General features: G+C 47.8%; 1 long non-coding RNA gene across 2 annotated transcripts in view; it reads left to right on the forward strand.

Annotated features, from left to right (window-relative positions):
* LOC122488098 overlaps positions 1-26736 on the forward strand; it is a 46457-nt gene that overhangs the window by 11481 nt on the left and 8240 nt on the right. The window contains exons 1-2 of one of the 2 annotated variants that reach the window (XR_006298575.1): positions 18342-18547; positions 19088-19232. This is a non-coding gene — a long non-coding RNA (uncharacterized LOC122488098). Of the gene's footprint in view, positions 1-18341; positions 18548-19087; positions 19233-26736 lie in introns of those variants that run through there. The other variant, XR_006298574.1, reaches the window with a different exon arrangement.

Raw genomic sequence — 26736 nt, forward strand, 5'->3', positions numbered from 1 at the left:
TTCTCCCCCTCCCCCGCCACTGTGCTCAGGCAGTCATTCCAACCACCATTTGAAATTCGGGTGTGTGTCAGATACTGTCCTCGGTGCTGAAGATATGGGTGAAACCCTAATACGTTTGGGGGCTCTAGATGGTTCATTTCGTGTACCAAGACGTTTTAAAACACACAGTTTAAAATTAATTAAAACCAGATTAGAATTTTTTTGCTTGGAAAAAGAATTAAGGAATATTAATGAGGAACACATCTATACCTCCTCCAACCCTTTCAAAATCTCTTTTCTTTCTTTTCTAGCAGCTAGTAGGTAGATGCCCCAAAACATCTCAGTTGTCAAATTCTGTCTAAAGTCTACCCGGTGCCCAGTTTCCTGCTACAGCTTGGGACCTGTTTCTCTCTACCCATGTTTCCAGTGTTATCACAATCATTCGATAACTTGGCCAGTAAAGACTAAACTCTTTTCAGGGGGTAGGGAAAAGGGAAAATATGACTAGGCAAAGAGAAGTTATCTCCAGCTGGTTAGGAGTGAGAAGCGAGAAAGAACATCTCTCCATCATACAGAGATGAATGGGACCAGGTACTCACCCCGTTTGGCAAAATAGTCTCCCAGGAACACAGATTACAGGCCAGTACACCTCTTCTTGGGACTGGGGAGTATATTGGGAAAGGTACACACAGGTTTGAGGGGTATGTCAAAAAGAGTAGCAGTTTCAAGAGGGGTAGAATCCATCATGTGGCCAAAGCGTGATTCAGAGAGGAAGTTTCACTGATTTTTTTGTTTAATGTTTATTTATTTTTGACAGAGAGAGAGAGAGAGAGAGAGCGCGCGAGTGAGCATGAGCGGGGGAGGGGCAGAGAGAGAGGGAGACACAGAATCCGAAACAGGCTCCAGGCTCTGAGCTGTCAGCACAGAGCCTGACATGGGGCTCGAACTCATGGACTGTGAGATCATGACCTGAGTTGAAGTTGGACGCTCTACCGACTGAGCCACCCAGGCGCCTGAAGTTTCACTGCTTCCAATTTACAAATGGGAAAAATTAGGTCACTGGTAAACTGCAACTTGAACGCTATGACCACCCAGTCGAACCACACTCCTGCTCTTAACTGAACCACCACCTTCTCCAAATTTTACCAGGCACGTGCAGATCGTGGGTCTCAGCCCACAGAATGCACAGGGCCCCACCAGGCTGGTGGTGAAGAAGAGCTGGGCTCTTCAACACGTTATTTTTCATCCTGCCTCTGGAAGGGACAAAAGAGCGCACAAGTTTGGCTTTATTTCTCAAGGAACCAAACTGAAATTTGAAAGGGATTTCCAGTGGCTTGATGAGGGGAAGCCTGGCTGTCTCCTCACCAGGCCCCGTCTGCCTCGTTCCACGGGAACAGCTCTGCCAGATGACTATTTACAGCCCGCCTGCCCTCCGTTGCTGCCTGGAGGGAGCCCTCCCTGACTTGAGCCGCTGAGCATTCAGACTGCCCCTGGGTGCTCTGATGAGTCGAGAAGGAGCAGCACACACCGCATTTGAAGTGTAGCTGTCAAAAGGCCATCCATCCGCCTATATGTTTATTCATGATCTTTTTGGACTTTCCAATCAACCAAACTTGGCAGCTTGCCTGTCCATGCTGCAGTGGGGATCTGCTCAGTCTCCGACCTATAAGTCAAGAGAGCTGCGCTAGCTGCCAATACACTGCCTGGGACACCGGCCAGGTGCCCGGGGGTGGGAATGTTATTGGATGCTTGATAAATATTTGTCGAATCTTAAATAAATTCACTTCCTGAAACCCGCTCAGAGATAGTGAACGGGCAGAGGGAAGTGAGAAAGAATGCCCTTCTCTTCTCCTAGGAGATTGATTCAGTTATTACGTTAGAAATAGACACGCGAATTAGCGTGTGCTCAGAGCTGGATAGAAATCCACCCATTAACCCGAATAAAATTGAATATATTCCGTGACTCTTTTTGCTATCATTGGGTTAGGTTTTTAGGGATTTAAAAATGATGTATCTATAAAACTGAAAGCCAGAAAAACTCCACAATGACCTAAGATCTGTCTGAACAAAGAGAAGATACGGTCTTGACCCTCTAAGGGGTGCACGTGAGAAATGCCGATTCATCCCCATACATACACTGTCCTAACAGCAGTCCCGGGGGAGCTCGGAGGAGTTAAGAGGTTGGAGGAATGAGATCATTTGACTCAGAAGTGGTCAGGGAGGTTATTTATGCAGAAGGTGGGCATTCATTCATTTTTTTTTTTTTTTAAAGAAATATTTCTGGGCACCGCTCCTGCTAAGCACTGATATCAGAATGAGCAAGATACAATTCTTGTCTCCAAGGAGCTCCCAATATTGGAAGCACAGCCGGGTCAACCAGCACTTGTGGTACCAGCTGATGCTGTTCTGTGTGACATGCGGGGGCGGGGGGGGGGGGGACACCGTAGGGGACAAAGACCCAGCTGAGGGAGCTAGACTATAGGGGAGGCTTTCTGGAGGAAGTATCTCTGGAACTAAATCTTAAAGACCGAGTCAGACAAAGACAATGAAGGATAATTGCAGAAGAAGGAACAGCACGAAAGAGCTTTGGGAAGAGAAAGAAGTTAGGTTTTGCTGCACTGAGAGATCTCCAAACGGAGGCCATAACAGCCCGAGGGGCAAATGGCAAAGGGTTTTGTGGACTCCGCTGGGGGGAACCTCCAAACTGAGGCGGGAGGCCTGGAATCCCATTAGGACACGTGATACGAGTAAATAGCAATGAGGTGCCATTTGGCTTTGACAGTGGAAAGAAGTGAGACAGATGAAAGACCAGGGGATATTTTGGGTGTACGAGTCTGAGGTAAAAAATTTTCTGTGCGTTTGTGGGCTCACTAAGGAGGCTGTGGTGGCTGGAAGTGGGAGTGACTAATGCCAGATGCCAAGGGCTGTGAAGGGGCTGAGATTTTCCCTAGCTGTAAGGTAATGAAGCAGCCTGCCACAGTTGCGTGGGTGCTGACAGAAGCCTCCTGAGACAGGGACCGGAGGCTTTGTGACTGCCGGCGACAGCGGGATCCAGAGCAACCGATCAGTTCCCTGAGCCTGCAGGCCCGCAGGGGCTGTGCATGTGAGTCTAGATAGACGTCCCCCCCCCACCCCAGGAAAGGGGCGGTGGACTTGGGGAACCCACCACCTTCTAGCAGGTTCGTCTGTATCCGGGAGGAAGCTGTGATCTCATCCCTCAAGGGCGCTGGCTGCAAACACCACGTCTGGAAACAGCCTGGGACTAGCTAAAGAAAGATCAAGGCCCCGGCAAGATGTGTAGGAATGCCAGTTGAGAGAAACGAGGATCTGGGTTCAATTCCCGGCTCTGGCTCTGGTGAACTTGGGCAACAGACTTAACCTCTCTGAGCCTTTGTTTCCTCACATACAAGATGGGTACTTTGTAGGGTCTGGGGGAAGATTAAATGAGGTCCTATTTACAAGATACGGCACAAGAGCTGGTATTCAACGAAAGCTCAGTAAAAGCTGCTAGAGTTAGTATTCTCTCTCACACTCTCTCTCACATACTGTCCAACATTTCAAGTCCTCTTTTTCTGCAATTCCAGAACCTTCTATATTCAGTTTCCATGTGGCTGTCCCTACCAGGTTCTGCCTTTGTCCAGCCTCCTTGGGCTGAAACCTCTAACTGGACAGCACAGTGGGCCAGTGCATCTATCTTCCAGAAGCTGTGGTTGTGGGGTGCTGAAGGCTCGGAGCTGCCCACTTCCTCCCAAATTATCTTTAGCCCAGCAGGAACCACCCCACTCAGGGGCACCCAACCCCTCTTCAAAACCCAACTCATGACTGATGGACACAGAGTATAAAAGTCTGGCCTTCTCGTCTTATTGTGGAGTAAACTCCAAGTGACAATTCTTTCTCCAGAGCTCCCCCTGGGAAGGTTGAAGTTAGACACCAGCTGAGACCACATCCCTGCCTTGCCCTTCCTCCCTCACTCCCTCGTCTGGAGAAGACCTCCTCAATAAATCAGATGCACTGAATCCTTGCCTCAGGCTCTCGGCACCTCCTTGGGAACATGGCTCAGGACTGACAATTGTCTTAGTTCTTGATTCCGGCTTCCCCTCAGACAGTGTCTTTCAGGACTTGAGTCCAGGCGGTGGAGCCCATCAGAGCAACTCTTGCTCTTAACTCCAGCCCCCGGGTCTTCTTCACGGGGAGGAGAACCTTAGTCTTGCCAGAACAGGAAAGGAGATTAGATAATACTCAAATCATGAAGTGTATGACCCCTCCTCCTGACTTCTCCAGGCCACATTTGTACCCATTCTGCCTGCAAAGTTGCTGCTCTGTGTTTGACTTCTTTCTCTGCCTTCTCATTTGGCCATGAGCATGTAAGGGGCAGGAAGCGGGACTGAGTGGTGGCTGCATCCTCTGCATCCAACAAGGGTCTACACGCAGCAGGTGTTCAGCAAGCATTAAGGATCAGTGACAGCCAGGACCACAAAGAAAGGCAGTAAATGACCAAAGTGAAGGCTCATGTAGGGACCCATCAAGGGACGCCCCCCACCCCGCCCCATAAGGTGGAAGATCCCAAAGAGAAGCAGCTGCCAGTTCCTGGGCATAACGTGTGCCAGACGTGAGTGAGACTGTGTGTGCTCCATAGATTCTCATTTAATTCTTACAATCTTCCTTGGAACATATTATTGTCTCCATTTTACTACCGAGATCATCAAAGCTCAGAAAAAGTAAATAACCTGACCAGCATCAAGCGTGAGAAAGTGGCAGAGTCAGATTTTGAGCCCTGCTCTAGCTGTTCTCTTTCTCTTTCCACTATGACGTCCTGAAGCGTTTGGAGTCGCTCTTCCAGGAACCTGAATCCCTGTGGGTGCTTGAGCCAGAAAGGGCTGGCTGGCGGCGGAGTCGCAGCGGGCCGCGTGGGCAGCTGGATGGGGATGGATGGGGAGTTTGGAAACGAATCTGCTCTTTTACTGGGGCTGACGGTCGGGAGCAGCACAGTTGCTGTGAGGAGCCAGCAACAGGGCGAAGCTGATGCAGTGATGGTCCAGCCCCTGGAGAAGCCAGGCTGGTGCCTGATCTGCTCAGACCTTCTGGCTCTGGGCAGGCAGGAGCCCTGGGCGCTGAGCTGTGTGACTCTGACGGGCCTCCATTTCTCATCAACTGAGGGAACGGGGTGGCCATTGGAAGGTTTCTTCCAGCTCTGAGTCCCTGGTTCCCAATCAGTGAAAGGTCTGATGCTTCCCATCCCTCTTTGCTCCTCTCTGTGTAAATCCTGGGCTGACGACCAGCGATCCAAGTCCCTCAGTCCAGCCAAGGCGACAGAAAGCCTGACTTTCTCAGCCCTGAAAAGAGCTGACAGGCTGTTCTCTGGGCTCCCCTCTGCAGGCAGCATTGACAAGGGCTGGAAGAGGGGGACTTTGGCACGGGGGACTTCTCGAGTTGTTCCACAGAGGACCTCTTCTCTTTCCCAGGCATAGTGACAAATACTGCTGCTCCCTCTGGCTGTAAGGGCCAAGGGGGTGTGGACAAGTTTCCCATGCCCAGGCTCTTAGGAAAATCGCAAGCAAAGAAAAAAATGCGCATGGGCTTTTGGCTCTGCTTCTTGACCTGATGCCAGATGGCCACCGGGTTCAAAATTACATCACCATTGACTATCTGAGTAATTTCTCTGTTTGACCATCTTGGAAGAATAGCTACCTTGGCAACAGATTGTTATCAGTTCCTTAATGATTTGGGCTGAGGAACAAGTTTCCTTTATGCTGAAAGCCAGTGGCTTGAGAGCTGGATCTGGATGGCCTCCCCCTCCCAGGTCACTAAGTGGATGCTACAGTATTAAGAAACGGAGCTGGGTTTGACAGCCACGTTTGCCTGTTAAGCGGCAAGGGCCAGGCCAGCGGTGCTGGGATTCCCGATGTCACCTGCCCACCTAGCAGTGGACTGACTGCTCACTGAAAGCTGCTCCACACCAAGAGAGGATCCAGCACTGTCCCGAGTGCAGTTGCCCCTGGGTCCTGCTGAGGCCACTGGGCGCTCTGTTCCTGATGCTTCTGCTCTCCCCTGCTTCTTACGGCATCTATCTCTCACTCACTGGATGCCATGCATTGTTCTCTGTGCTTCGGATGAATTTGAAAAGCAGGAAGGATTTTCCAGGAAATATCTAAAAAAAACAAAACAAAACTGGGAGATTCACAGCAAAATAGTCGGTAGAAAAAGGTGCAGTGTGATTTTTAAGGTCCACGTGGAGTTGCAGAAGGTGGGAGGAGAGTTGAAGGTGAGGATATGAAGCTCAGAAAGTTGAGGTAGTTTGTCTAAAACAACACATCTGCCAAGTGGTGAGGCTGGGATTTGAACCTGAGTGTGCCTTGCGCCCGAGAGGGGTGGGATGATGGGCTATTATCAGTGAGAGCTGGTAGAGCCCTGAATGTGCCTTTAAAAAACAGCTCTGTCTGGTAGCAACTAGCCCTATACCTTTGACCATGGAGGGGATCACAAATGCTGTTGAATGAATGAGTGATTGGCCACATGTGTGGGTCTGAAGTTCTCTTACTGCACATAAGCTCGGACTTACAGGGCTGCCCTACCTTCTCCTGACTTTTGATCTTGGGCTTTAGGGAGGCAAAAGCTTCCAAGCTCCAGTAGACCTTCCTAAAGCCTCCCAAAGTCTTCCCACAGGTAGCAGAAAGGTTACCCAGACCAGGGTGTCAAGCTTTAGCTGACAAAAAGAGGCTATATTCAGACCTCTAAATCCAAGGAAGAAAAGGCAAGGCATAACAGAATTATTAAAGGCCAACTATTTTGGGAAGCTATGCTTTACATATGTAGTCTCATTTCTAATTTGCCATGGCAAAATTATTGTGCCCATTTTACAGCTCAGAGCACTGATTTCCAGAAAGGGCAAAGCATGTGGGGTAACAGAATTAAACTTGTATTGTGTATAGCAGATATTGAAATAAAGACATGGTCTTTATCTTATAAATATCTTGGATTGGAAGTAAAGGCACTCACCAAGGGAAGCAGTAGCCACATCTTTAGAGACCAGCATTGGTAGAAGATGGAGAAGGAAGATTCTGCTATTTTCAGTAAAGTAATTTAAATCTGAAAAAGGAGTTTACCATTTTTGCTTGCTTTTAATTTGTTTGAAAGGGGAAAATGAAGGGGTGAGCGTGGAAAGCTCAGAGTGGGCAAGAGGGGGGTGGTGAGGAGGTCCTGAGTGACTGGTTGACTATCGGTGCCCCCACCAGCGCTGGGAACTCAGGCCACTTCCTGTATGGCCTCAGTCCTGCCACTGGCAAGTAGCACTTTCAAACTTTAGTTTTGAAAGAGAACAATAGACAGCAGTGTGGATGGACTTTTGATACAAGGGCTAATTCCTCAGCAGAATCTAGACTGTCAAAGATGAAGGCAAAACAGGAAGCAGGGAGAAAATGACCCCTGTGTTCAAGTGAGAGAATATTCTGGCATCTCTGAATTTCACGTTGAGAAATTAGGCCTTTGGGGTGGCTGGGTGGCTCATTTGGTTAAGCGTCCTACTTCAGCTCAGGTCATGATCTCACAGCTCATGGGTTCAAGAGCTGTGTTGGGCTCTGTGCTGACAGCTCAGAGCCTGGAGCCTGCCTTGGATTCTGTGTCTCTCTCTGCTCTTCCACAAACCACACTGTCTCTGTCTCAAAAATAAATATTAAAATATATATGCATATATATACATATAATAAATATTAAAATATATATACACATACATATATATATGTATATGTATATGTATTTTAATATTTATTTTGTAAACATATTTTAATATTTTTTAAAAATATTTTATATATTTACACACATATATATACATATACATATATACATACATATATATACATATGTACATATATACATATATATATGTGTGTGTGTATATATATACATATATATATATATAAGAAATTAGGCCCTTACCCCAGACTGCAGTGCAACTTGAGCAAAATGCAATGTGATGAAGAGTGTGGTCCACTGAAACATGGCACAGCTACAAGCTCCTGGTCAGCACTTTGAAATTAACAGCGGCCCAAATGTGAATTTCTCAGCCTTTTTGTGGATAAACTTTTTTCTCCCCCAGTTTTTAGATGAAACCAGTCAAATCTCTGGGCTGCGCAAAAGCTTTCCCTTGCCCTTGTCAAATTTCCCAGCCACATTTACGTTGTAAGGTAAAGAGCTTCGTCTTGGAGAGAATACCAGATTGTTTGGGAAGGAATCGCTAGATCTGTCTCTTGGGAAGGAGAGTTAAGTCCCCAGGGACATAGTCAAGCACTGAGGTGAAGGACAAAAGAGGTTTCTGTTGGTCCTGAGAGGGAGAGGGGAGGACAGTGAGGGAAGACGTGTGTGCATTTGGGTCCAGCTCCACCACCCTTTTTCTGAATTCCAGTACAGTTAACACAGAGTGTTCTGTAAGTTTCAAGTGTACAATAGAGTGACTCAACAGTTCTCTACATTACCCAGTGCCCATCACGATAAGTGCACTCTTTTTTTTTTTTAAGATTTTATTTCTAAGTAATCTCTATACCCAGTGTGGGTTTCGAACTCACAACCCCATGATCAAGAGTTGCACATGCTGAGTCAGCCAGGCACCCCAATAAGTATACTCTTAATCCCCTTGACCTATTTTGCCCACCCCCCCCCACCTGCCTCCCCTCTGGTAGCCATCAGTTCTGTATAGTTAAGACTCTGTTTTTGGGGTTTGTCTCTTTTTATTTTGTTCATTTGTTTCGTTTCTTAAATTCTGTATGTGAGTGAAATTATATGGTATCTGTCTTTCCTTGACTGGCTCATTTTGTCCAGCATTATACCCTCTAGCTCCATCCATGTTGTTGCAAATGGCAAGATCTCATGCTTTTTTATGGATGAGCAATATTCCATTACGTGTGTATATCCATTCATCTATTGACGGACATCTGGGTTACAGTTTCCCACCACGTTTTTATATTCACTACAATGGCTGACCTCAGACTGTTCTTGGTGCAAATGAGTTTTAATTTCGTATGTGGTAGAAACTGGCAAAGGGGCTGAGTTTTGCACTGGACTGATGTGGGCAAAACTGACAGGGCAGACCCTGAGCTGGAGGGGCCACCAGGGCCTGGGTTGCAATTATTCCACCAGCCACATCTGCCCTCCCATGAGCACCTCTGAAAGCCTAGTGATGGGGCACCTGGGTGGCTCAGTTGGTTAAGCATTCAACTTCAGCTCAGTTCACGATCTCGTGGTTCGTGGGTTCGAGCCCCGTGTCGGGCTCTGTGCTGACAGCTCAGACCCTGGAGCCTGTTTCGGATTCTGTGTCTCCCTCTCTCTCTGCTCCTCCTCCACTCATGCTCTGTCTCTCTCAAAAAAAAAAAAAACATAAAAAAACAGAAACAAAAACAAAACCAAGTGAGACCCCACTCAAAAGTCTGGGCTGCGGATGGACATTTAGACAGGCCTGGCTGGAGGCTACAAGATTATCATCCACTAGTACCAAGCAGGACTTTGTATTCTCCTTGGGCTCTTGACTGGTCAGAGCCCCGTCTGCTTTGAGCTGGTTCTTTTTCTGTCAGATACATTTAAAGAAAACTTTCAGTTCACCCCAGAGCCATACTGCACACGCTCTTTGTGTTTGAACAGGGGCTGTAGGGATTAATTCTGTGGGGTATGCATGCCAACTTTCTTCGGAAGGCATCAGAGACCCTACTAACCTTTCATTGGCCGTGTCTTCCCCACAGCACCAACTCCAGGCTCACCCCAGAATTGCCTTTCCAGGTAACCACAACCTAGTCCCAGTTACTGATGTCCGTCAATAAGAATTCAGAATCCCAGCCTGCCCACTTTCTAGCTGTGTGGCCTTTGACAAGTTACTTGACTATCTTGTGCCTGTATTAATTTTCTTAACTGAAAATGAGAACACGTGAGAAGCATTTGGCAAATGTTTGGCACATAATGTGTCCTTAAGGAATGATATATTTGGGGGAAGTTTGAAGAATCTCAAACCATGAATAACTCATAATTAAATAATCTGACACCTACTATTCATAAAACAAACTGATGAGGTATGAATTTATTGATAAATTACTTAAAGCTTTATTTAAATAAAAAGTGTTTCTTGCACAAGAGGATATCTGTATAACTTTCCAAAATTGTTCATATCTAATCGCATTGAAATCTTCCTAAAACATCGCTTGGGTTGTATTATTCTCATACTCACACGTTTTCATTTTTCCTTGTGCTGGCTGAACACCGAAGCCACCTCTGTACCCCCCACCCTCTGGACCCACGATAGATACAACCCCAGTCGTTAATGAGGCCCTTTCCATCACACCCCTGTTTCAGGCCCATTTGTCCACCTGCCCATCTTAAAATCACGCCCTGTAATGCAGAGAGGAAGGGCTATCCTGTTTCTTGAGTCACTGGGCTTGGAAGAAGCTAGTCACAAGAAGGAGCATGAAAGAAGGGTGGGCTGAGTGGAGATGAGCTCCTAAATGAGGGGGGACGAGGGGCAGGGTAGAGGAGGTGGGTGGTTGCGGGCTAGGGAGACAGCCAGAAGTGACTGTTGATTGGTAATGAAGAAATGAATGCAAAAACCAGGAAATATAGGGGTGCCGGGGTGGCTCAGTCAGTTGAGTGTCTTGACTCTTGATTTTGGCTCAGGTCATGATCTCACCTTCACGAGATCAAGCCCTGCATCGGGAATGGAGTTTGCTTGGATTCTCATTCTCTCTCTCTCTCTCTCTCTCTCTCTCTCTCTCTCTCTCCCCCACCCTCCCCCCAGCCCCAGCTCTTGCTCCCTCTGTCTCTCAAAAACAAATTAAAAAGCTGTGAAAAACACCTATAAGAACATGAACATAAATGTTGATGGAGGGGCCCGAATCCTTACACATGTTCATGGCCCATAATCTCTAGGGTCACTGGGTGGAATCTACCGGTCCAGTTTTTATAGTTTTCTGTTCTGCATCATAATCTTCTGTCACTTGGCCACTCAGTAAAGACAGTAAACACGCTGTCTTGTGTCAGCCGTGTTTGAGAGAATAAAGGAAGGGATCTATGGAGGGTGACGCTGGAAGGAGGCTCCCAGCACACAGAAGAGTCTGGGTCATCCACAGAGAAGCCTAAATAGTACAGGAGGACCTGGGGCAGTGGTCCAGAGAGAAAGGTGATGGGCAAACCTCAACCCCAGACATTCCCATTTTCCCTTTTGGCTTCTCACTCCCTCTCCCCATCACTCACATCCTCCCTGCCTGCCTTGTAATTTGTACTCTGTTTTGTTCTCTCCTGTAAGGATGAAGGCACCAGATGTTAGACCTGAAAGTAATTCTGACAATATCTAGAAGCAAATTCGGGGTCCCCCCGTGCCCCCCTCCAGTCGTTCATTGTACCACATGGTCTTGGTGTTGCCTTCCCGCTGAAACAGTCCAGGAGTCTGTGCTGATTTTGCAAGAATAAATAGTTGTGGTTCAAATCTCTTGCTCAATTTTTCAGATCTGGAGATTTTGCCATATAACCGTTCCAATGCCAAGAATTCATACCCCTGAGGCTTTCTTCTCATCATTTAAGATTTTCAAGAAGATAATTTAGCCTCAGTACTGGTTGCCAGATTGACAGCCTTAAAAACAAGAGGTGAAATCCAATCTGGATGGAGCCTGTGCCGTTGTCTATTTTTAGGGAAAAGATTATTCACCCATATGGCTAGCTGGGAATAGAGCATGGCTGGGGGCGGGGGTGGGGTGGAGAGTTAAACCGGCCGTGACCCTAAATCTCTTGCTCTCAGCTTGGGTGGGGGGGGGGGGTGCAAGAGTGGAGGGTGGAAGGGATATGAATTGTTCTGGGAAGGGTGCAAACCAGACTGTCCCGAAAACCACTGGATACTTTGCAGAGTGATAAAAATAATCCTTCCTTCTAAAAATAGCCCTTCTGGAAACCAGAGGCCTGGACTGAATTACAGTCACTATGTATTGAGCCTATACCAAGGTACCAAGGCCCCAGCTGGTTCTTTGCAGAGTTTATCTGGTGTAACCCTGCTCCAACCCTGTGAAGCAGGTATTTCTGTCCCCACTGACAAATGAGCACGGTGAGGGTCTGAGCAGGAAATCAAAGTCAGCTCGTCACTTAGCCTCAATCATTTCCATTTTCCTCAAATCTCCTAGGCCAGAAGTTCCCAAACCTCATTGCACACTAGGATAAACGGAGGAGCTTTAAAGTATAAATTCCTGGGACCTACCCTGGTCCTATTAAATCACGGGGTTGGGTAGGGGCAGAAATATTTTTTTAAGTTCCTAAGGTGATTCGTATGGACAGGCCGAGCTGAGATACAGTTGGGGACACGTTGATTTCGGGAGCACCCAGGGACGCCACCTCCATGTTCCCCTGGCCTTGGGCCCTCAGTGTCCTCCAGCTACTCTCTGAGTCTCTCCACCGAGCCAAATTCCCTCTGACCTCAGAGCTGCCCCACCCGGCCTCATGACTCTGCTTGGATGTGACCTGCTCATGGAAGTGAACCCTGTGCACCTGAGTAACGTGACAGGTCTCTGCTCTTCTCTCTCAGAACACATCCCAATCTGTAATTCTACATCATGGGAATTTAAAAAATTGTTGTTGGTCTCGTCTGTCAGTAGGCGCCATAAAGGCGGGACTAAGTCTGTTCCACCTGAAATTGTACCTTCCGGGCCTTATATGGCTGAAGGAGGCCGGGAATGAATGAAGGCCTGGGAGGAGCGGGCAGCAGGAATAGGGAAACACAGTTCCGGTCCTGGTTTTGTGCTAATTTCCTGAACAACGGTTTGGGGAGCCCTCTTCCTCTCTGAGATGCTCTTTCCTCACCTGATGAGAGATGCTGGATCACACCTATGGGTGTCAAACCTCAGGGAGTGTGGGAATCACTTGGGGGGCTGCGTAAGGCCGAGTCTAACCCTACTTCACGCAGATCTCGCGTGGGGCCAGGTCCGCATCCTGAATGAGCCCCAGAGATGCTGACACTTGTTGGTCGGTGGCGGGGGCGTGGGGGAGGAGTAGGCATTATAAGGAACACTGAGCTGGGTGAATTCCGAGGTCCTAGCTATGGCATTGTGTGGTTTACTCAGTTAGCAAACCTGAGAACCTGGCATGAGGAAGAAAAAGAGGACTGAGCGAAAGTGTTACTTCTCAGAACTTCCCTTCCTCCCACAGCTAGCAGCCAACACCGTCTTGTCCATAAAATGTGTTGTGGAGATCTCGGTGCCATGTCCTCTCAACTCACCACACTCGGAATCACCACTTTTTAGCATACGGGAACGCAGTAAAATGCGTCCATGTTCACAGTGTCCTAGAAACACTGAAATGTTGTTAGCCGGCTCCAGATTCGGGGCCCCAGATGCCCTAGTTCATTGCTGCTGGGAATGCACATTGCGAGGGGAGAAAATGCTAGACAATCTTCTCTCTCTCCTTCCTCCCCCTTTAAAAGACACGGAAAACCACATAAAGCCGGTGTGTAGCTTAGGAGCTGTGAGGGGACCATCCCTTAATCACTGCTCATGTCACTGCTTTGCCAGTCACCCCAGAAGCCCCTCTACGGCCTCTCCCCACTCCTTCCCTTTTCCTAAAAGTGAACACTCTCCTGACTCGTGGAGTTACCACCTCCTGACATTTCTTTACAGTCCCATCGCCTGGCGGTGCATTCCTGGTCTCTCGAGTTCCGTCTGGCCGTTTCAACGCATTTGTTGTCTTTCAGTGCCATTGGATCTACAGGTTTCCCTCCTCCGTCTAAAGCAGAGGAACATTTAACCTGCAGAGTTTCTCACAGTCTGGATCTTGCTGGCTGCCTATTCATGGTACAATTCAACGTGTTCCTCTGTGCTGTGTATTTCCTGGGATTTGGCAGCTGAAATCAGAGGTTTCATTAGGCTTGTTTCTAATCCTTTTGGCAAGACATTAGGTGGCAGTGTATTCTTGCATCGGGAGGCACATAATGTCTGGTTTTCTCTCCCTTCACCCCCCTCTTTTCCCTTCATCTTCATTCTCTCCCTCCTCTTCTTTTTCCCCTTCTCCTCCTCCTCTATCTCCACTCCCAGTACACGGTCTGTGGTCCTTTATAGGGCAGCCCCAGGCTCCAGATGTGGAAGTGGACAGGAGCGGAGGTGGCCATGTGCTCAGCTGGGGGAACAGGCTTGTACAGTCATGACCTTGGCCATACCAGCTGACCTGAGCCCAGATTCTTCGACCACAGAAGAGTTAACATTTTTAAGGGGTTCTTCATCCTGCTGTAGCCTCGAGTCCGCTGAGCATGGCTGCAAAGGGCGGTCCTCCTCGGCACAGCCAAAGGGCCCCGGGAGCGAGGTCCCCCGCTTGCTGGTGTGACGTGGGTGGGTTCCTTAGCACAGGCTTCCTGTGTCTTCCCTCAGCGCAACAAACCATCCTCAGCCCCTTTGCAGAAACGATTTTGGCCTTTTGGGCCTGACTTTTCGGAAGCCATGGAGACATAGAGTCCAAAAGGATTCATGGAAAGTAAGTGGCCTGGTTTTTGTTTCCCTTTTTCGGCGGATGCCGACGTTCTCTTGCTGTTTGTGCTACAGACACGCTGTGAATGTGTTTCTGAGTGAACTTCTGCCTGTTCCTGTGAAATTTCATGATCTTCTAAGTGAATCGCTCGGCAGTGCAAACACCGATACTGAAGAAAAGAACCGTGGGGGAAGACTCACGTAAGGTTCAGTAATAGTATGGAAACATGACCACTTCTGTGAGTCCACACATTGGAAACTCAAACAGTAGGGAGACTTCACTTCACCAGCTCCAGGAGTAAAATCATTTTCTTTGCCATTGTTTTTGGCCTTCTGCTGATAAGCACTTGTAGAATAACTAGTTGACCTAGCTCAGTCTTGTCTTTTCTGGGTGCGAGCGTGTATTTGTGTGTTGTTCACTTAACCCTCGACGCAGTATTTCCAGATAACAGTGAAGATGGAGTTACTCTTCTAAATGGCTCGCTCTCATTTTTTTTTTTTTTTAATGTGTATTTAGTTTTGAAAGAGAGCGAGCACGTGAGCGGGGTAGGGACAGACAGAGAGGGAGACAGAGGATCGGAAGCAAGCTCTGTGCTGACAACAGAGAGCGCTCTGTTCAATGTGGCGGTTGAACTCACGAACTGTGAGATCATGACTCGAGCCAAAGCCGGATGCTTAACCGACTGAGCCACCCGGGTGCCCCGGCTGGCTCTCATTTTGAGCACTGGAGGTTTGTCTTGGGAATCCCATCAGGGCTGAAGATCCACCAGAAGAGATAGAAGAGGGTCTGTTTGTACCCTTGTCGACCAGGGCCCGCATCCTGTGAGCATTAAGAGGAAAGTAGAAAGAGGAAGTAAGTTGAACATACCGATGTCCTTTGGTTTGTGGATCTGTTGAAACTTGCAGCTGTGGCCAGCTTGGTGGTGGTGGTTGTTTACTATATCATCTTGGATTTGAAGGCTTTGCATCTCCTTCTAAAGCAGTGTGTTTGTCCCTTTGCACCCATGGCCTGAGTCCCCAGGGCATGGCCAGCCCTCTTCGTCAGTCATCCTCGCTGACAGGCCCACGCCCCCAGCCTTCCACAGGTGTGCTCACCACAGTACTCAGTGCACGGAAGGGGACAGCTATCTTGATCTGGTTTTGCAAGTGCCACGTCTGTGTTCCCTCACTTCTCTTGATAATGTTCCTGGGAGGCCATAGCTAGGCCCCAGCGATTATGCAAGGCCGACCGTTTGCCTAACTCCCCGTTCCGTGGCAGAGACCGTCTCTGGTCTCCTGTTCTATAAATGTTCTATTAAAAAATGTTTCAGAGACCCATCTGTGTCACAATAACAAAATCCGGTGCAATAGCATGCTGCCTGGTGGGAGCAAAATTCAGCTCTTCAATAATCCAAAATGTGTTTTCTTCTGCTTGTCTCCCTCATTTTCACAATAAGTAACGTTGCCGTGTTTGGCTCCCCACGATTCCAGCAAATTCCTGCGTAGAGCCCATTTAAAGGATCGACTTGCTTTGCATACCTCGAGGAGTTCAGCGGATGAGAGAAATCGAACTAACCGAGAAGTGAGATGCTGATGTTCTAAAGCTGTGTTTCCACTTCTTTTTCACATGAAAGGATGTCCCAGACATCATGAAAGTAAATAATGGTATTTTTTAGGGTGGCATACTGACATAAGCTGCCTGTATTAGGTGTAGCCGGGGTTTTTGAGTTTTATGGAATACTAAACGCTGACATAGAAAAGCAGTTAAATTTGAGCATGTCGTGCAAATCTGATGGGGCTTAAAAAGACATTAATCCTTGAGACGAAATGTCTGGTTTGCTTAGGCTCCATATGCTGTACTGTCCTTGCAGAAACTTTCACAGCACTGGATGGCTGGTGTCCTAAATCTGTGACAACCCATGATGAGTCTTATATGTTACACGGTTAAAAGTATTATCTCGCTGTAAATCTGGTTTGGTAAAGCTTTGCTTAATTTAGACGTTAAGAAGAAATGTTCTCTTTTCAATGAAGTAATTTCCATAGTTTAAATTGAAGGGACATAAAACAATTGTTTTCCCCTAAGAATCTATTGTGTCACAGCTGTAATTCAAGTAGGCTTTGGAGAATACTGCGCTTTTGTCTAATTAGCAATTACTTTAGAGATTGGGTGATTTCCTTGGGAAAGTTGTTCTATTAGGATAGAAGGTCACACATCTCTCTGCCACGTACACAAACACATGCCTTCTGCCTCACACATCTATGCTTCCGGTCACTTAGCCTTTGAGGCCGATTTCCGGGCCTTTCTACCAGGGCAGAATGTACCTCTTCTTCCCTGAACAGCAGCCTCCCGCCCCCCACCCCCACCTCCCAGGTCCATGGTTTCAGAAAACGAAACCGAAGCCCCCACTTTGCAAATCCTCACAATTGCCAATCTCATATGACAGTTCACCCGCAGGGAGACCAAGCTAAGAGAATGAAGTTAATTTGTTTGAAATGGCCACGTCAAATACAGGCACACCCCAGCCCCCCAAATAAAGAGGCGCAGTTACATACATGATAGAGGTACAAAACATCAAAGACCAAATATTTATTTCTCAAGACAACAGCGGCACTGAGCAAGCCCTGAATCTGTTGGCCCAGGAAGCCCAGCTGCAAAGGTGAGTTCCCCAGGTGACTCCCAGGGGCTGCACTAACCTGTTAGGCTACTCCATATCTTGTACGTTTGAGGCCTGTGGCCTTAAGACATCTGAAATGCCTGATCAATGCAGAAGAACCCAAAGGGTCCTGGCCCCAGGAGCCAGTGCACAGGGCCAGGCTATCCGAGAGTCCTTTTTCATGGTGTCTAGTGTTGGGCTGTCCTCAGGTATGAAATTCCACAATGACAGATTCAACCTTGGTTTCCTGGTGTGCAATTGTCCTTGTGGCAAGAGAAAAACAGTATGTTGAATCATCCCTTTACTCTAGAGCGTCACCACTGCCTGTCCTCAGACTGTATCTCCAAACTCCCCGATTTTTTTGAGTAACTCGGGTCCCAAATTTGGAAGACAGCTCAGCCAAGAGAAAAATTCTCAACCATAAAAAATTAAAAAAAAAAAAGGGAGGGCGCCTGGTGGCTCAGTCAGTTGAGCGTCTGACTTGGTTTCAGCTCAGGTCATGATCTCACAGTTCGTGAGATCCAGCCCCGTGTTGGGCTCTGCACCGACAGCATAGGGCCTGCTCAGGATTCTCTCTCCCTGTCTCTCTGCCCGTCTCCCACTCTTGCTTTCTCTCTCTCTTTCTCTCTCAAAATAAGTAAATAAACTTAAAAAAAAAAAAAGGAAACCCAAAGCAAAGCAATTAAAGCTTTAATTTTTTATGGCCCATGTTTCTATAAATGTAAAGACTAATAGACATCATGAAATATTAACCAAGTCAGTAATCCAGGATTATGTATAATGTCAAATTGGTCCCCATTGTCAATGAAAAAGCTATCAGGCAGCAGTTTCTGAAAACAAACACAAGCTTCCAGATGTCCCAGCAGGGGAGTGAGAGCACACTCAACGCCTCAGTTTTCAGAAGGGCCAGTCTTGAATGGATCAGAAGGCTGTTCTGGACTCCAGGGCAGGGCAGGAAAGAGAACTACACAGGATACAGGCCAGACCTACAGGAAATCTACAGGGGGCTGTGATCTGGTGTAGCAGGTGTCTTTGTAAAGAGGGTACCTCTGGCCAGGATTACATTCTGGAGCCATATTTGTTTATGTATTAGTGGATTGTATCAGAGGGGAGGCCCTGCTAGAGGTTGAGCATGTTTTATTCTTTCCTTCAGGGCACACGAGCAGAGGAGGAGCAGGGGCAGAGAGGCAGAGAGAGAGAATATTAAGCATGTTCTACGGTCAGCGAGGAGCCCAATGCAGGGCTCGATCTCATGACACTGAGATCATGACGTGAGCCAAAATCAAGAGTCAGATGTTTCACCAACTGAACCACCCAGGTGCCCCAGGAGAGTTCATTTAGAGGAAGGGGACATGCGGCCCTGTGTGCCAGCTAACTTGGAACCAACTCTGGGCCTGGGAGGAGGTCAAGCACGTGGAGCCGATCTAGGGAGCAGCGACTGGAGCACCTTTGGTTGGCTTAGTGCTTAAGGTATGTGATTGTCCTCCCTAAGAGAACCAGTGCATCCTGGACAGGCTTCCCAGACGGCAATGGGGCTTCTCAGCAGGGCTGGGCAGTGCTGTTGTCAGGGCAACAGTCTTCAATGCAATACCACGTGTCAGGGAGAAAGACCATCAGAACTGAACTGATTGGCTCTAGTTCTCTCTTCTGCTGTTATGTGGAAGTTGGGTCAACCCACTTTGAGGACAGTTAGGGATGCAATGGGACAAGAAGCCTCAATAGGGAAATACATTCTGATCATAGGGTGTATAACATGAGCAATTATTTTGTGGCAGATCTGTTGTCTGCTGACCCAACAATCCTTCTCTGGAAGAGACCTTTCTGGAAGAACCCACCTCCCATGACAGAGACTTAAAATGCCAAATGCTCACTCTCCTAGATCATCTTTGTATGTGGTCCAGTTTGGGTCAATTAGACCATGGGATAGTTTACTAGGAGTTTGAGGGGGATTTTTTTTTCTCCTGATAAAAAGAGAGGGATAAGCCTCTTTCTTTCTTGTCTTAAACACAGTTTGAATGTGGACATGACATTTGGAGCTATGTCAGGAATATTGTGACCATGACAGAAAGGCCAGGAGAGTCACATAGAAGTCAACTCAGGACTCTGACATTGCACAGCCACCAGACCAACTACCTACCTCAGGACCTCCTGTTAGGTGAGAAAATACCTTCTGCCTTTATTATTATTATTTTTAGTTGGGTATCCTATTAATTTTAGTTGAAAACATTTCCATTGATTAGTAATGTCTTTGGTTGTAAATGACAGAAAACCCAGCTAACCCTAGCTTAAGTCATAGGACATATACTGTTTACTTGACAAGAAGCTTAAAGGTAGGTGGTCCTAAAGTTGGTTCATTGGCTCAGCCATATCACCACGTGGACTCTTTCCATAGGTTTTCAATAGACTCTGACCTCTGGTTGTTGTCTCTTGGTTGCAAAATGGCTGCTGCAGCTCCACAATTCCATCCTTGCATTGGATGGGATAGGGAGAGAAGAGCAGAAAGGGGTCTTTGTCCCCAGCTACCTATTGTCAGGGAAGAATATCTTTCCCAGGATCATATGGCATCCATAGATCAGTCACTGGCAGAAAAGGAATGAGACAGCCATTATTGACTGAAATCAGGTACTATCGGGCATCTGCTTTTTTCTTCTTCCGCTGCTCTTTTCCTTTCAGGCATGTTCACTGCCCTTGCTTGCAGGCCTCCAAGTGGTCTCTGGGGGATAGTCTATGTTTTGGACTTCTGTTAAAGATCAGAGAATGGTTGCTACCCTTTGAGCTTCACTCTATCAGTTGGGCCCATAATTGTTTGTTCCCCAGTCCTAACTGTTTGGAGATGTTTTTAGGGAAAACGAAAACCACACTAAAAACACAACTTCAGGGGCTGCTTCTACTGCCTTTCTCCCTAGCCAGACGCTAGATCAGTGGTCGGGAACAAGGGGTGAATTTGCACCTACATCCCAGTGGACATTTGGTGATGTCTGGAGACATTTTCTGTTTTCACATCTGGGAAGGTGGTAGTGTTAGTGGTGTCTACTGGGTAGAAGCCAGGGAGACTGCTAAACATCCTGCAGTGCACAGGACAGCCCCCTACGGCAAAGAATTACCCAATCAAAAATGTCAGCAGTGCTAAAGTTGAACAGCTTGGCCCTAGAGGGTGGACCAAGCCAGAAAGCCATCTTTCCTCCTTAATGCCTCCTTGCCTGTGCCTCAGGCCCTTCTAAATAAAAAGAATGTCCATATTCTATGCCTCAGGACACCAACTTGCCCCTGGGCAGTAGCAGTGACCAAGTAAACACCGTGAACTGAGTAGTGGGGTCAATTCGCTAATTAAATAAACGAATCTCTTCTGAGTATTTTCGCTTTTGGAAAAATTGCAGCAATCACTACATGACTTTTATACAAAATTACAAAGTGTTGCAGCATCGGCAACAGGGTCTCCAACTGCCATTGCATCAGAGACGGGCTCTGTGGGAGGAACGTGACAGGTTCATTCCGCTTCTGTTGATGAGCTTTGGAAGTGAGGGAAAGGGCAGCAGAGAAGCGTTCTAGAATTAGCACGTGTGTACAATTGTTTTCTGGGCAGGGTCTACCCACCCCTGTCTACTTTCCCTTTATTTCTACCAGCTCAAGTGCAAACTTGAAGTTACCTCCTCTTTAGAGCCGTCATTCCTTAATTTTCTCTCTTATAACATACCTTCCTATTCTTATCCCATCTTCGCGCAAAAAGAGAGACAAAGTGAGGCAAGGGAGAGAAACGGTGCAGGTAAGCAAGAGTCTCCTCTTTCCAGTGCTGGAGTGGGCTGTTTTAGGAGACATTTCAGAGTTTTCTCCTCAAGTAATCATTCCACCGGGTGACCGTAGAAGTAAAGGCACAGGTTTGGCCCCTGTTATAAAGAGGCCCCTATGCGAATACAATGTCGTAAACCAGAAGTTTCTCTCTTGTGTAACTGTCTGAGTAGGGGGTTTCAGGCCGTAGGGTGGCTCAGGGGTGTCCAGGTCCTGGGCCCCTTTGTTCTGCGAGCTGCTTCTACCTCACTGTCAAGGCTGGCTGTGCCAATTCCCACTGTCACCCCCACATTCCAGCCAGCCCGAGTGGAGTATTCCCCCTTACCTTCAAGGGACATTACACGCGGCATTCAGCACTTCTGCTCAAATCCAACAGGCCTGGATTTACTCAGCTACATCAACCTACTAGGGTGGGAAGTGGAAAATGCAGCCTTTTTGGGGAGGGGGGTGGATGGGGGTGCCAGGGTGCTAGCTACAACGTGAGAGTTCTGTTGCTAAAATGCTAAGTGTCATGCTCTGTGTTGGGTTTTACAAGGATCACTTCATTGAATCCTCACAATAAAAATAGAGTTTAGTCTCCATTTTACAAACCTCAAAGCTGAGGCACAGAAGAAAGGCCCCACCCCAGCCGCAGCTCTTTATTTGTTAAGGGAGTGCTGGTGAGGGAGGTGGGGAGGAGGAAAGGACAGGATGGAGAAGAGAGAGGAAGCCGGTAAGAGGTCAGTTTCAGGCAAATTCCCAGCCCCAACTTGATCCCGATCCTGCAGAAAGCTCTAGAACCGAGTTGAATCTTGGAATTTTCCCTTCAGGCGAGGGAGCTGAGCATTCACAACCACCCACAACAGTCAGGTGCTGGCAGTCACCCTGGAGGGAGTCCCCGGGTGCTCCCAGTGCCCTGCCCTGGCTGCCCAGCCAGCTCCAGGAACCCAAGGGCAGTTCTCTGAAAAGGGTCACAGGGATGAGAGAGCAAAGTTCAGGAGTGACGTGGGCACACGGAACCAGTAGGAGGGGCTGAGGGGCTGCTGGCAGGGCACTGCAGTATCTGCTACTCCTGCTCAATGGCACCTCCCTGCACATCCTCCTGGCACCTGGTTAAAGAAGTCCCAGGACAAAGTTCGCTCAGCGGAGTTTGTCATGTGAGCGGTCAGTCCTTGCTCCCCACTCCGACACGTGCATTTTAATTGATCACACTTAGAAAATGTTTGCCCTGAAAAATGCTTCATTAAATCACTCACGGAGTGATATCTACTGAGCGCCTTCTGCTAGGCTCCGATGAGGGGCTGGGCATACAGAGGCTAATAAGACAGAGTGATCCATTTCCCCCCAGGAGTTCACTGGCTGCAGGACTAGAAAGGTGGAAAAATGAATCAATTTTAGATTTAGAATAATCAACATAGTAGAGAACTGCTTTGTTCAGGGCATTTGGAGGTGAGAGGGAAGAAGCAGAAAACATTTGACAGGGTGACATTTGATTCTGGGTTTTAAAGAATGAACATCAGCCCCCCCCTTTTTTTTTTAAATGTATCTATTTTGAGAGAGAGAGAAAAGAGAGAGAGAGAGAAAACGAGCATGAGAGAGGGAAGGGCAGAGAGAGAGAGGGAGACAGAGAATCCAAAGCAGGCTTCATACTATCAGCACAGACCCCAATGCTGGGCTCAAGCTCACAAACTGTGAGATCATGACCTGAGCCGAAGTCGGCCTGAGCCAAAGTCAGACACTTAAGCGACTGAGCCACCCAGGCACCCCAAATAAAAGCCCTTTTAAGCAGCCTGTGCAAAACCATGGTAGTAAAAGGAGCTGTGTCTGTGCTGTGGGCCAAAAAGTTGCTGGATGAATGAGAGTGTGAAGGAATTAAGGAATGAATTGTCCCAGTGCCTGGTGATTCTCAGGGGGAGGGAAGGTCATCTGAAAGTCACTACTGTAAGCAGATTTCTGCCCAAACTACACAACCCTGGCCCGCCAGGAGATTCTAGCACACCCTTCCAGGACAGGAGACTCCTAAGTGTGAACACCTGTTACCCTCAGGTATGAGGGGCAGAATGAAAAGGGGAGAGCTAGCACTGTTGGCTTGTAAGAGTGTTCTATTTCCTTCCATCATTGTCCAAAACTGACCGATGTATAACTTGGCTGCAGCATTCCCTTGTGAAGATAAATAAGCATCAGGAAGCTTCACCTCCCCCACTGAAAACCAGGGGAATAAAAATAGTGGTCCTGGTCCTGAAGTTGCTTCAAGACTTGTAGGCAGCACATATCTCTCAGGATAAAATATAAATGGAATCTCCCCTCTCCCAGAGCACAGGTCCTCAAGGTTAAGTTCACAGCCTCATATGAAATGTGAACTGCAGTGTATCATCGGGCAGGGCAGGGGCCTGCAGTGGAGGCGGGGGGAGTGGGGGGAAGTTCCTCACCTTTGCTTCCTGCCAGCCCTTGGACAGTTAAAGACCCCAAATATTTTTTTATGGGTTAGCTTGATGAGACCATTGGTTTAGTGACAATAATATAAATCTGGGAAAAGACCCTATATTTTCAAATAAGACAAGAAGAAACTAGCTGAATAAAAGAAAATGTGTATTCTAGATCTTTTGTTCTCTCCAGCATCATTTCCTAGTCCCTCTCTCTGTGTCAGAGGAGTAGCTCCTGTGAAAGTTCACCCTGCAAATCTCCAGGGTCTTTTAATGTCACACTCCCTGTCCTTTGGAAATTGCCTTCTCCAGAGTCTCCTGGGGGCTCAAACCTGTGGAAAGGATATTTAAAATAGATATCTCCTTAGAGTGGGAGAGAGCCAAAGCATAAGAGACTCTTAAAAACTGAGAACAAACTGAGGGTTGATGGGGGGTGGGAGGGAGGGGAGGGTGGGTGATGGGTATTGAGGAGGGCATCTTTTGGGATAAGTACTGGGTGTTGTATTGAAACCAATTTGACAATAAACTTCATATTGAAAAAAATAGATACCTCCTTTAATAATGAAACACATTAGTCAAGTGCAAGCCTTGGGGTGGCCTTCACTGCCCTTGGTCTCTGTCCCCAGATGTGCTGGGGTATACACCCCAGGCTGGCAGAGCCCCTAAAGCCCTGTGATAATTTATTGGAAGGCACTTGGCAAAGTCTGATTATGACACCATGAGACTAATCTCTTGGTTACCAGTGTCAAATACCTGTAGCTAAGAATTGGAAAGAATATTACTTTCTTTCTGAGAATTTACACTTTGGCCAGCTTTAGAGGAGGAATTTCTAAAGTTTATTTTGAGAGAGAGCGAGAAAGAGGGGAGGGGCAGAGAGAGAGAGAGAGAGAGAGAGAGAGAGAATCCCAAGCAGGCTCCGCACTGTCAGCGCAGAGCCCAATGTGGGGCTCAAACTCACAAACCGTGAGATCATGACCTGAGCCAAAATCAAGAGTCCAAGAGTTGGACACTCAACCAACTGAGCCACACAGGCACCCTGGTGGAGGAGTTTCATGAAGGAGGGGGTGTGTTTATGGAGTCACTGTGCTTTTCCTTCACCCTGCTGCTTTAATACTCCCACCCACAGAGCCCTGCATGGTGGGTGCAATGTTCCCATTTTACAGATGTTTTGCACATTATCGCATAGGTGCAATAGAGTCAGGAACTTTTAACCTTGAGTTTGCACCCAGGTCTCCCCGACTTGATAAACTCTACTTTTCTTCCTTAATGCAAGCTTAACTTCAAATTAAACCTTTTTCTAAGAATGAAACATGTCTACACTCACCCCCTCCGTTGGAAGTGAGAAACTGGGTTTGTTCTCTGTCCCTCACATGTCTCACCCCTCTTAGGCAGAGGACAGGCCTGGAGAAAACGGAAGAAGACCCCAAACTCTAACCTGAAGTTCTCGGACCAGATATGTTTCAAAACCAGAAGTTGAAAATTCAGCCTTTGCCGATTTTATAAAGAAATCGTAGTGCATATGTCCTGTCTTACCTAATACCTGGTGGCATCTGGGGCAGTGTCCTGAAATGAATCCTACTAATACTTCTCCAGTGAAATATTCACGCCAAGGGGGATAGATATAGATCGTAAAGAGTTGCGTATGAATTTAGGTCAGGTTTTTGCTACCAAATTGGCAACGCCAAAGTTTGGGTTTTCAGAGCTTTGGCCTTTAGGAATCACTATAAGGGATAGCGGACTTTGTAGGTTGCATTTGTGGGGGTCTTCTGCTCATATAAATCCTCGCTGGATAAACCTGGGGGGAAGGGCAGGAGAGGCGCCTTGGTCTGGAGTCTTTGCAGCTGCTCCAGAGTGAGGAAACCCCACTCCCTGGGCACTTCCGGGACACAAGGAACAAGCAGCCGGATGTGCTCACAGACTGTCAGGTGGAGGTGGGTTCCTTAGGGAAAGTACTGTTCCTCCCTGGTCCACTAAGTGGGGAGGGAGCAGAGGGTAAGCCTTGGGTGCCACCAGTGGTCCCGTGCAGCTCTGAGGCCCACTGTGAGGCTGGGCCAACCCTGGAACCAGGGCTGAGCCTCCTCCATGCCCTCTGTGCCCTGGACAGGCGTTACCCACCCCCGACTCATCACCGTCTGGGGGTGTGGGGCATGGGGCTTCACTGCCTGGATCAGAGTTTGACCCACTAGGCACCAGCTCAGCTGGGACCTGATGACTTATGTCTGTTTCTTTCCAGAAAATGAACACGATAATAACGGCACCCACCTTATAGAGTGAGGGAGAGGCTCAGTGGAGCTAGCACAGGTTCAGGTCAGCATCTAGAAGGAACATGCAGTCACATTACATAAGAAATGGCTTAAACACCTCTCACTATAGAGATCAGCCTGTACCCGTGTCCTGGGGCGGCCCTAACAAGTTACTGCAACACACGTGGCTTAGACCAACAGAAATTGATTCTCCCACAGTGCTGGAGGCTACAGGTCTGAAATCCGATGAGCAGGGTTGATTTCTCTCGGAGGCTCTGAGGGAGGATCTACGTCATGCCTTTCTTCACCTTCTGGTAGCTGCTGGCGATGCTTGGCATCCCTTGGCTTGTAGCCATGTTACTGCCATCTCTGACTTCATCTTCATGTGGCCTGCTCCCCGTGTCTCTGTGAGTTAGTTCTCCCTTCCTTTTCTCTTATAAGGATACTGGTCATTGGCTTTAGGGCTCGCTCTAAGTCCAGAAACATCTTATTTCAAGATCCTTGACTTAATTACCCCTGCCAAGACCCCATTTCTAAAAAAAATTTTTTTTTTCAATTTTATTTATTTTGGGGACAGAGAGAGACAGAGCATGAACGGGGGAGGGGCAGAGAGAGAGGGAGACACAGAATCGGAAACAGGCTCCAGGCTCTGAGCCATCAGCCCAGAGCCTGATGCGGGGCTCGAACTCCCGGACCGCGAGATCGTGACCTGGCTGAAGTCGGACGCTTAACCGACTGTGCCACCCAGGCGCCCCTAGACCCCATTTCTAAATAAGGTCACATTCGCAGGCACCAGGGGTAAGGATTGGACATGTCTTTTGCAGGGTACACAATACTTGCTAGACACAGGGCTAGACACAAAACTTGCAGGGTGGGACAAGTGGTATGCCACAGTACCCACCCACATATGATGACGGATTGTTAGCCAACCCCTGTGGAGTCCCTTGATGGGGAACATTAGTACGGGAGCCATTGTGATATAGGGCATAGGATAGGGGTTTTAGAGTCTGGCAACTGACTGCAAGCCCTGGGACACTGGGCAAGTTTACTTCATCAAAGCGAGGGCTTGGCTTCATTATCTCTGAAAGGGACACTCTAAGCCCTGTCTCAGGGTGTTCACGTGAGGAATAAAGACAAGTTTACAGCACCTTGTCCATAAAGCCCTCTGTAAATGGGACCCCCTTCCCTTCCTCCCACTTGCTTTTGAATGCTGTTGGTGCCTAGAATC

This window comes from Prionailurus bengalensis, chromosome A2 (genome assembly GCF_016509475.1).
Source record: "Prionailurus bengalensis isolate Pbe53 chromosome A2, Fcat_Pben_1.1_paternal_pri, whole genome shotgun sequence".
NCBI classification, from domain to species: domain Eukaryota; kingdom Metazoa; phylum Chordata; class Mammalia; order Carnivora; family Felidae; genus Prionailurus; species Prionailurus bengalensis.